Below are 11,861 nucleotides of genomic sequence, written 5' to 3'. Positions count from 1 at the left end.
GAGTGAGTTCAGCCCTGAGTCCAATTGTATTGACAGAGGACCCAGGTACAACGAGCCACAGAGGCAGTAAGTGGTTGGAGTAGTGCTGGCAGAGTCCAACACACTTGTGGGGTTGCCAGAAGCTGGAAGAAGCTAGGGCGATTCTCTCCTCCAAGTTTCAGAGGGAGGGTAGCCTACAGACACATTGACTCCAGACTTCAGGCCTTCAGAGCTGGGGAAACAAACGCTTGTTGATTCAGCCATTCTGCTGTTACAGCCGCACCAGAAAACTGACAGGAAGCAAACACAAATGGTGTCTAGAAAGGTACATAGCAAAAGTGACAGGAACTTGGGGTGGCCAGGTGAACAGGTTAAAGTGGGTGGCAGGATCTGGACGGGAGGAAAGTTCTTTTTCTTAGTACGTGTCTAAGAAAGTCAGCCAGATCCTGGATGGGAAGAGGCCAGGTCCCAAGGGTATGCAGAGCACACCTGGGTGGGGGAAAGGTCCAGAAGAAGAAGAGCAGCTGGACCGTCCACAGTAGCTGGGGAAAGGGAGGCTTGTGTGACTCACAGAGGAAGGCGATGAAGCCGAGAGTCAAACAGTAACAATGGTCACAGAAGGCCGTGGCTCCACAGACAACTCTGGACAGGATAGGGAGCCGGTGGGCAGCTGTGAGGCTGTCTGCTCCTCAGCCTGGCACCTGCTCACTGTGCCAGCTGCATTGAACTATCTCCTTTGGATCAGGACCTGTCCTGTTTATTACCCCCTCCTCCTCTTCCTCCTCCTCTTCCTCCACCTCTTTCTCCTCCTCTTCTTCGTGTGTGTGTGTGTGTGTGTGTGTGTGTGTGTGTGTGTGTGTGTGTTTCAGGACAGGGTTTCTCTATGTAGCCTTGTCTGTCCTGGACTCAATTTGTAGACCAGGCTGGCCTTGAACTCACAGAGATCATCTATCTCTGCCTCCCTAAGTGCTATGATTACAGGCATGAGCCATTGCACCCGATTCTTTTTTTTTTCTCCTCCTCCTTTTTCTTCTCCTTCTCTCTTTCTCCTCTTCTCCTCCTTTATTGGTGATCAAACCCAGCACCTCACATGGGCTGCTCAAGCAGTCTACCATTGAGCTGTGTGTCCCAGCTGTAGGACCTATGCGTCTTGACGCTTTTGTCCTTCTACTAGACAAAATGAAGATGGCTCAAGTTTAACCCCATGATATCTGCTGTATTGCAGGTGCAGCAGTGTGGTCCAGCAGAGGGCCCTCATTTCATTTTGACCAGGCTTCTCAGAGGGCCCCCTAGAGTCCTGACTCCACACTAGAGGGTTTGACCTTGACCATGAGCCTATACCTCCAGCCCAAGGGATTCATCCTCCCATTTCTGAGCCCCTAGACACCAGCTCCTGTGTCTGTGCCCTTTGTGTACTGGCAAGCGGTCTTTCTTGTACTCATTCAGTTCCCACAGCTTTGCTGGCCCTGAGCCTCTCTATCTCCTAAGGGCAGGCTACACTGCAAGCCCCACCTCTCCCCAGCATCTGTCCTGTCAGGCTGCCCCAGCAGGCACTGTCCTGTGCGATGTTACTGAAGGTTTAGTAGACATACTGACAGATCCAAACACAGCTCTGCCTGCTGACTCAGGCCTGTTCTCAATAATAAGTCACATGGAGGCCATACCTGACCAGTGAGGTGCTTAAGGGGTGTCTGTGGGTTAAATGAATGGAGCTGGAGGAGGTATGTGAATATTAATTTGAGCACTCAGGGCAGAGGAAGCTAGAATTCCAACATATCCAATCCCTGTGCAGATACAGGGTGAGGTGGGAAATTAAGTGGCTAGCTCTGCGATGATAAAATTAACAAAACAAAACTGAACTAAACAGAGGGCTTTGCTGATTGACAGGTGAGGTCCAAACTTGATTCTTGCCCCTGACCATGTGTCTAGCTTAAGTTACTTAACCTCTGAGCTCCAAGAGATGTTAATATCCACCTCTCAGAGCATCCAAGGAAGGCAACTGAGCAACAGGTGACTTTCTGCAATCAGGGCATGCGTCATCTGTTGGCAGGGCCCTCACCTTGTATCCCGATTCCTGGAAGAAGGAATAAAAAACAAGCCAGCCTCATACAGGTTCTCAAAGCCCCAGGGCACCTGGGGACTGGAGTCACCTGGCACACACCCTTGTGTGGTCAAGAAAACAAAGTTCCCGTAATCAAGACCATGCTATACCTTGGCAGAACTGGCACTTAGCAAGAACGAAGCATGCCTGGGTGAGAACGCAAAGACCAGAGGCACAATTGACCAGATCTAACATCTGACGTGAGAACAGAAGCACAAAACCGAAGCTGGGTCACCCTGATGCATGTCACGGTGCTAAGTCCCCAGCGTCAGGCCAAGGAGGGCCCTTGGAGGCTGGCATGGCTGTGGCAGTCGGGGAAAGAGCAGTGGGGGTGAGGCTGGAAAAGAAGAGATGGACAGGAGAGTAGAGTTGTCCGGGATTAGCCAGAGGATGTGGGTGGGAAAGAGAGGAGAAGGGCTGAGGATAGTCCAGAATTCTATAACCTTTATGAATGCAAAGTACCTACCTGAGTGCCTTTGGCAGTGACTGCCCTGCAGCCTGCTTGGCAGAGGCCTGGAAGCAGAAGCAGGGATTCTAGTACAACTCCTGGGAAGGCTGTGAATGGACAAACTTCCCAGGCCGGGCAGGCAAACCCCATCCTAACTGTTGCTAGGACACGTAGCGGCAGTCAGGCCTTTTCAGATGGCCCAGAAGGCTCCAGTCACTTAGGCTCAGGCTTATGCTGAGAGTCTTTACAACCGTAGCGGCTGAATAGAAACAAAATGCCTGAGTTCTACAACAGAAACTCACAATTCTACTTATTTATTCATTATTTTAGAGACAGGGTCTCATGTACTCCAGGCTGGTCACAAACTCACTGTGTAGCTCCTCCGTGCTGGGATTATAAACAGAAACTTACAAATTTGAAGGTGTTATTCACACTTACTGCTTAACCAATAATCATAATTCATAATAAAACTTAAGACAAAACCCATCAGCTCAGTCTGTTCTGGAAGTGTCCTGGCAGGGATCTGTGGGATTTGTTTGTTTATAACAGGACCTCCTGAGGATCTACACTGAGAAGAAGGAACAGGTGAGAAGGAAATTCTCCCTGTCAGCTTCAGAGAGCAGAGCAGAGGAGCAGAGAACAGAGAACTGGCTGGCAGACCCACCCAGGTACACAGGGGAACTTCAGATGCCTGGAGGGAGACACCAGAGTCGGATGGGGAGATCTCCAGGAGACACATAGCCCTTTACCTTTATCATTTATGTAAAACAAAATATGCACATAAAATACAATGCTTATACACAAAATCTGCATTAAGCAATGACAACATAGAGTTAAATTCAGGTTGAATAGATGGGCTCCTACAGAAAATACCTGGAGGGATAAACACTCAGGCATTAGCCAGTGTCCTGTCTCAGTTGCTGTTTTGTGCTTGTTTTGTTTCACTGAGGCAGGGTCTGGCTGTGTAGCCCAGGCTTGTCTCCAACAGTTGTCAGCCTCAGTCTCCCAATCTGACTTTAACATCTGCTTCTTGGTGAGAATTCTTAGTGCTATGGGGAGTCCTAAAGGAAAAGTGACCACAGGGATGGACTAAGATGCTGACTGGATGTTTTCTATGCCAGGTCCCATCTTCAAGGAGCCCAAATCTGCCTTGACTTAGAGAATCTCTGCTGTCACTAACAATAAACAGAAAGATTCGGACGAAGTAAATTGGCCTTATAGGATTTGAGAGCTGCTGCAGTATTTAGAGAACAGGGTCCAGGGCAGGAAGCTTGGTTCCTGAGTGGTATTTTAAGAATGAAAAGGCAGAAATGCTGAAGGTGGTATTCCTGATTAAACTTACAAGATGCCAGAGATAATGGAGGTACAGAAGGGTCCTGGGGAGACCAGTCTAGGTAAATCAGAGATGAGAGTATGAGATAGCAGAACATCTGGTCTTGCCGGAGAAACCCGTGAAATCTTTAAGAAGTTTCCATTTTCTCTGGGACACCTTGGTTGATCTATGGCCTGGACACAGCACTTGGTGGCCAGTCTTTTCCTCCAGCTCCTGTGGGGAGAGCCAGGCAGAGGCAAGTGTGGGTAGCAGCTTGAAGAGGCCTAATAAATAATGCTTTTCCTCCCAACGTCTCTGTTTCCATCCCTGCTCGGAGACAGGGCCCTCAGGCTTCCCTGCTGATAAGGCTGCTGCTGGGAATGTGTGCAAAGGGACAACCTCGAACTGAATGACATGTAGACATTCATCACTAGATGAATGTTCCTCCTAGTCAGCAGCAGCCTTGATCTCCTGCATTGCACTGTGGGATGGGGCAGGGAGCTGGCACTGTGACACAGAACGCTCAAAGAGGCCAAACCATGCTAAGGAGCTAAAAGCCCTTGGTGCTGGCTCCAAAGAAAGAGGGCAGCCTACAGGTGCCAGGTGAGTACTCACAGAGCAGCAGGAGCAGCCCAGCCTGCTATCCCTGTCCTGGTGGGCTCCTTCACAGTGAGCAGCTCACCTCCCTGACAGGAGTGAGATCTCCCTCAGTTAGGTCTTCTCTGTTGCAAGTTCTGGTTGATGACAGACAGGCTGTAGAAGGTCTGGAAAGAATCAAGGCCATCATTGCTTGAGAGTCCCATGACCCAGTTTGCCCACATTCCTATGGGCTTCTCCACCTACCAATTTGCACGGGTCCTATCTTTGTTTAGAGGCAGAGCAGGTAGGATATTTGGGAAAACTCCTCTGAGATGCAAAACAGCCTTTTGATTGTGAGTGAGCGACTTTTTCTTTTTTTTATAATGTATATATATATATATATCTATCATACATTTAATGTGTATATATAATGTATACATAAACACTTACAAACATCTCATACATATGTGAGTGACTTTCCTTTTTAAAAGGCATATATATATATATATATATATATATATATATATATACACACATACATACATTGCTCGGAAAAAAAAAATATATATATATATATATACATTGCTCGGAATATATATATATATATACATTGCTCGGAATATATATATATATATATATATATATATATATGTGTGTGTGTGTGTGTGTGTGTGTGTGTGTGTGTGTGTGTCACTAACTCACATATGTATCGTATTTATGAGTGTTTTGTGTATGCATGTATGTGCACCATATGGATGCTACATGTATGCCTGGTGAGGTGTCAGGTCCCCTGGGACTACAGTTACAGGTAGTTGCAAGCTACCATGTGGGTGCTGGGAACCAGAACCTGGGTCCTCTGCAAGAGCACTAAGTGCTCTTAACTGAGCCATCTCTCCATCCCCATCTTTATCTTTTAATTTTTTTTTTTTTCAAAATGAAAGCAAACCTCAGGAAATGCAGCAAACTGCAGCCCCCAGTTTGCTATAGGTACGTCTAGAAGAAAAACGTTCTCAAATGCCTAGGCCGGTTCCAAAATGCCTGGAGAAGAAGCAAGCTGGCCAGAGTGGTCCAGACTCTGCCATGGTGCTTGGGTGTACTGAGTGTACATCCACCGCTCTCTGAGCAGCTTCTTCACTCTGCGATGAGGCAGGTGGACGGGACCCGTCACTGCCAGTCTGAGGACCCAGGTCTATTTGTTGGCAAGGTACTCTTCTTTATGTAGTGGTGGAGCCAATGAGGGGTTTGGGCATACAACCAAGATGGGACCTGCCAGATTGGAAAACCCGTGGACAACAGTTCAGGCTACTGTATACAGTCATGAGGGGGAAATTCCGTCCTTGAATATCCCTGGGTCTAAGACCTAGAATTACCAACAGTCTTTGTTCACACAGAGAATGGGAAGTCTGCGTGGACAGGCTGGCAGCCGGCCCGTCATCTCCACACCTCCCTAAGCCCCAGGAGGAAGGCCCCTGCTATGGTATTGCCTAGGAGTGGCAAGCATGCCCGGAGAGACAAATGTTGGACCTAATCCATACAACAGATGTTAAATCGGGGCCGTGGAACATAAGGCAAAGGAGATACACACACATGGTCTGTGCATATGCTTTATCCGGCTTGAAGGTTGTTTTGAAGGAAAAACAGAAAACTCATTGTCCATATTTAACAATTGAGAAATTTCATATAAAAATCTTGGTTTCAGGGTTTTGGGGACATGGACTATTGGCAAGGCAGGGCCACATTGCAGCTTTACAGCAGTCCCCCAGTCATCTTGCCTCTCCAAGCCCCAAGGGCCTTCAGTCCACCCGCACCCTTGTCTGTCACTAGGCCAGGGTCTGAAGTGACTGCCAAAGCTCACAATTAATGCTGGGGCAAGGGCCAGACCCAGTTCCTGGAGTCCTTGGGCTCTACCACCCACTGTCCATGCATTCCTGAATAAAATTCCCAGGGTCACCTGAGGACCCAGTTTGAGGAACTAGCTTGGAAATATAAATCAGCCAAGTGACAATGCCAATTTCTTAGAAATGCAGGGGAAATCTGGTAAACTCCAAACAGCCAAAGGCCAAACTGAAGTGCAAACTTCAGGGTTTTCTCCTTGCAGCTAGCCCAGCGTTCAAGGAGAGATCATGTAGCTCAGGAAACATTTGTCAATGAAATACACGGTCAGATGCAGTCATGTTGCAGACTAGGTCAGAGCATTGCTGCAGATGCTATTAAGGCTGGGCGCGTTGGCACACGCCTGTAATCCCAGCACTCCAGAGGCAGAGGCAGGTGAACTGTTTTAAGTTCGAGGCCAGTCTGGTCTACAAAGTGAGTTCAGGACAGAGAAATCCTGTCTTAAAAACAACAACAACAACAACAAAACAACCAAAAAAGATCTTAAGATGAATTCATTCTGGAGGGAGGCCTTAAGAGCCGGCTCACTCACGGCACAGAAGTAGATGCCACAGAATTTTATTTGCTGACATGTCAAAAAGACTTTTTAAGTTAAAAAAAAAAAAAAAGAAAAGAAAAGAAAACTGAAAAACCTCCAAGCCTACATGTCAAAGCTCAGAGTCCAGACAACTACACGTTGAACGAGCCATCACCAGCACCACAAAGACATGCAGGGTTGTGTTTGGTTTACTTCACAGACCTTCACTGAGCTCCACCCTGTGTGGGGTATGCATCCTGGGCACCGAGGTACCAGGACTTGGCAAATGAGGGCCCTGCCTTGGGGATGGGACAGACAGACAGACAGAAGAGACTCGTGATTGTATAATGCTTAATGTTTTGTTTGCAACTAAACATCTAATAACTTTTTTAAAATCTAAGAACTAGTGTGTGTCACATAAACAGATTTCTTTCCATATAAGTCATGACTCTACACAATAAAGACATGACATCTTTAGAATATCCATTGTTCTGATGAGGGCTAAGTAGACTTTGTCTAGATAGAAGACTTCTTTCCTTAAAAATCTGAAGATAATTGGATGAACTATTAATAGTCATTGAACCTGTAAATCGTGGTTATCTATCTGTCGACTGAAAATTGAAAACATCAAAACCTTTCAATAGCAAAATAGGGGCTGGGGAGGTGGCTCAGTGGTGAAAGCAGTGGATGCTTTTCCGGAGGACCTGGGCTTGACTCCCAGCACCACCTGTAACTCCCTAGAGCTCCCATGTCCTCTTTCCTGACATCCATATGGTACACAGGCATACATGCAGTAGACACCACACCCGAACACACAACAAAATTACACAAAAATATTAAAAGCTGAAAGACTGCATTTTCTGACAGTACAGAGATGGTATATGCCCTTGCCCCGAGACATCACTGTGATTGTCAATCCACTTCCAAGCTGGGCCACCAGCTCCTGAGGAACGTGCTATGCCTGTGAGCTCAGGTGGTACACTCTAAATCGGCATCTGTTCTGTATCAACTTCTGTGTACCCAGATCAGGCCCTCATCTGGGTAGGCTGCCCCCTAGGTCATCTCCTCAGCTCCCAGGGCTTCGGTCACATCTGTAGCTCTGACCTTGCCTTCCCCAGTTCTCTTGATTGTTTCAAAAGGGTTCCCATTCCTCAAGCCATCTCAGCAAGGACCCATACCCAGCAGCCTTCTGTGTTCCAAAGGCCTGGCTCTGGGAGCACTTCCAGCTAGCTTTTCATCTGCGGTACTCCCTTCCAGCCCCTGGCTGTTCTGCATTTACCTCACTTACTGGTTCCTGTTTGCTCTCACCCCAACAAAGGCCAGCCCTCCTGTCTGTCTGGTCTCCTGACCAGGCCCTCAGCACTGGGCCAGTGCCTGGGGCCCTGTAGATGTCTGAGCAATGTCTCATAAGCAAATGAACAGACACTACTACTTACTGCCAAAGCTGGGCTCTCAGGTTAGGTTACCTTCCATTCGCCATCCCCCCTGTCTGCTAGGATGACGACTAGCCATTACATGGCTTACCTAGAAGTCTCTTTCCTTAACCACTTTGACTCCCCAAGGCACTGCCCCAAACCAAAATATTAACATATTTTACATGTGTGTTTACAAGGTTTTTGGATTCCTTTTACCATTGGTTACCATTTTCATTGAGTTCTTTGTTTACTTTTTTGTTTACTGGGAAAGGCTGGGGAAGAAGAATGAAGCCAGAGGAGAGAACACAGACACCCTGGGAACAGAGTAGTGTGGGTTCAAATGTGTCCAGGGTGAGACAGGGAGGTGTGGACCCTGGGACCAGAAAGCAAGAAGTAAATGGCAGCCCTCACAAGGGAAGTCTGCTAGAGGAATGAGAGCTATTCACTCAATGGCCCCGGCTGGCTTTGTGTAAAATGAGGGCATCCGAACAGCTGTGACGTGGCATTCCTTTCTTCTCCCAGTTGTACTGTACACAGAATTGAGAAGTGTTTCTCTTTCAAGACAAGGGGAAAATTATCAAAAGCCAAGAAAACATTATAATATCAGAAGATACGCTATCTGGGAGCTATTTGCCAAACAACTACTCTTTTCCATAAAAGGCTATTTATGCAAACTGTTAAAATAGAACAGCGATGGGTAGTATTCCTCTCAGCAAGCTGTGCTGTCAAAACTGACCTGGGACATAACCTGGCTCACTGTCCTGGACAACTCCTTACCAAACCTTCTAGATGTAACACACACTTGGAAATAGCTGAGGGGCACCTTCAGGCTGTTGAGCCTCTGTTGTTTAACCAACCTTTCACCCACTTGCTTTGAGGGGACCTGCTACCTTTCAAGAAACAGAAGGGAATTCCAATGCTATCAGGAATTCACACGAGCAGTTCACGGGACTTTAGTGAAAAGCTTACCCTGGGGTTATGTTTAAAAGAAATATCTCAGGACTGGAGAGGTGGCACATTGGCTGCTCTTCCAGAGGACCTGGGCTCAATTCCCAGCACCCATATGGCAGCTCACAACTGTCTAACTTCAGTTCCAGAGGATCTGACACCCTCACACAGACATGTAGGCCAAACACCAAATGCACATAAAAAATAACTTTTAAAAAAAAATATTTTAGTCCTAGAAAGGAGGCAATAAAAGACCTTGACATAGCATTACTAATGCTAACAGTTCCCTAAAAGCCCCGGCTCTCTATCCCCAGAGTCCCCTGTCCTCAATTTTCACCCAAGGTTAAGTGCTGAAGGCACACCCATAGCCTTGGTTGGCCAAGGGCACGCTACATGTGTTTGTTTCTCTGGCTTATTGACTGTCCTTTCAAAGCTAGAGATTGACATACTCTTTGCAGACTTGTTTTAATTGGTTGAGATTAACCTGGCACCGGTGTGGAGACAGGCTCGCAAGGGGTCTGATAGAAAGACCAGAGGCTATGTAGGAGGAAGTAGGTGTTCTCAAACTCCGGTGGCCAGGGGAGCCTCTGTGTGCTTTGGTTTAACCTTGTCCCAAGAACTCCAAAGCAAGGTGCATGGAGCCTTTCTCCTGGCTCTTGAGGAAGACGTGATCACGCTCCCCTGCCTGAAAAGCAAAAAGCCTAAGACATGGCTTCAGTCAGAGTACACAGCCAGACTAATAGCTAATGGGGCAGTGTCTGCAAGTCCTGGCTACACTGTTTTCTCTTTCCCTCCAGAGGCAAAACCAATTATCCTAATATCAAAACACTCCTTTCAGATACAGGTAAGAACCTCACAAAGGGTAAAGAGACATAGATATGTCCTAAGTCAGAAGTTCTCAAAATTTCAAAATTACGTGTGTATCACAATCACCAGGAGAGGGGTAATGGGATGGCTTGTCAATTGTATAGATTTATTTCTGTCGTGTGAGTTTCATAGACTGCCTTGGAGTTCAGACTCCTCAAAGTGCTGGATTGAAGGAATTTAGGTCAGATAAACACAGATGACCCCCTGAAAAATCCTTCTAAAACACTCATATGATGTAATGTAAGTGCCTTTACTGGAAGGAGGTTTTTATCCTGCACAGTAATATTCTAGTATAAGTTTTAGGGATTATAATAATGGGAGCTGCATGAGAAAAGTCCATACAGAATGTGGCTTCGTAATGCTGATTGATGTGAGAAATAATATACGGACGTTGAATATTTGTAAGTGCTCTCCCCTGAAACTCAGCAGCCTAAGGAATCTGCTCGGTATGTACTATCACCTTACTGGAGGATCGAGGAGATGTAAACTGGGGGTGTTTGATGACCAGCTGGGAAGTGCTGGAGACGGAATACAGCTTTTGTCTTTAAACCCGGTCATCTTTGTCACTACACCACTCAGGGCTATTTTCCAAAATTCCTCTGGAGGGTAAGGTTCAGAAAAGGGGTCTGGAGGCCTCAGGCCACTGCTACTTCAGCCATCCACTCAAGACAGTATACTGTAAACCGACGGAGACTGAATCTGGATTAGATGCCTCTACCAAAATGCATCCTGGGCATAAGGCAGCCTAGGCTGGGTATGTTCGGGTATGTCCAATCTGGGAGGTTCTTGCTGTAGATGATTTGAACATTTTCCATAGCTTCCTTTCAATTCATTACATATTTATTTTAATAAAGAAGAAATTCTGTCTTTCGAGGGAATAAACCCCGCTGGTGAGAGGTCATCTCAGCCATGGCCTCACTCTTTGCCAGGCCTCTGAAGTGCCTAGACATGCAGTTACGAGTCATGTGACCCATGGCAGACTGAGTTTTTCCATTTACCCAGCACTCCGCTAATTTCACATGTGTATTTCATGTAAGTCTACATATGTGTGGATGTCGCTCCTAGGAGCCCAATTCTACAAATCTGCAGACAGAGTCCCAAAGGAACTTTTCCCAGTCCTTAGTTACACTCAGTCCTGGAATGGGGTTGAGCGCATTTCACATTCAATACATTTAATCCTCATTACAACCCACGGAACAGATGCCATAAAATCGGGCACTTTTGCAGCTAAGAAAACCGAGGAACCTACCCTTCCAGTCCCGCACCCCACCAATGGCCACACCATTAAGAAATTCAGGAGCAGCTAGGGTCTCTTCAATCACCTAAGATTCTCAATCCTACCCCAACCCCAAGTAATACTTTAATCACAGTCCAACAGATTCCACACATCATCCGGGTACGTGTGCCTGGAGTGTTGGGGGGGGGTGTCCCCTTGAGAACTACTGGAAAACAAAACCCCAATTTCTGGAATTAGTTCTTAGGACGGAGCCTTTTGCTACAAACTAGTTCTTTAAGGCGTGCCGTCCCAGGGTCTTCCACGCGCGTGTCCGTCTCGGGGGCTGCGCAGGCCACGTGTACCGAGACTCGGGGCCGGGACCGGAGCGCGACCCGGCAGCCCCACCCACGAACAGGCCTGGTGGCCGCCGCCCCACCACGTGGAGTTGCATTTCCTCGACTCCGCTCGGGGCAGCGTGGAGCATCAGCACCACGGCCCCGCGGCCCGCCAGCGGCCCCAGACCCCGCGGAGGGGCGAACGAGGGCGCGCGCAGGGACGTCCCGGGTCCCGTCCCGTCCGGGTCCCG

The sequence above is a fragment of the Psammomys obesus genome, unplaced genomic scaffold (assembly GCF_907164565.1).
Source record: "Psammomys obesus unplaced genomic scaffold, mPsaObe1.curated_primary_1811, whole genome shotgun sequence".
Taxonomy (NCBI): domain Eukaryota; kingdom Metazoa; phylum Chordata; class Mammalia; order Rodentia; family Muridae; genus Psammomys; species Psammomys obesus.
Note: the sequence above shows the minus strand (reverse complement) of the source record.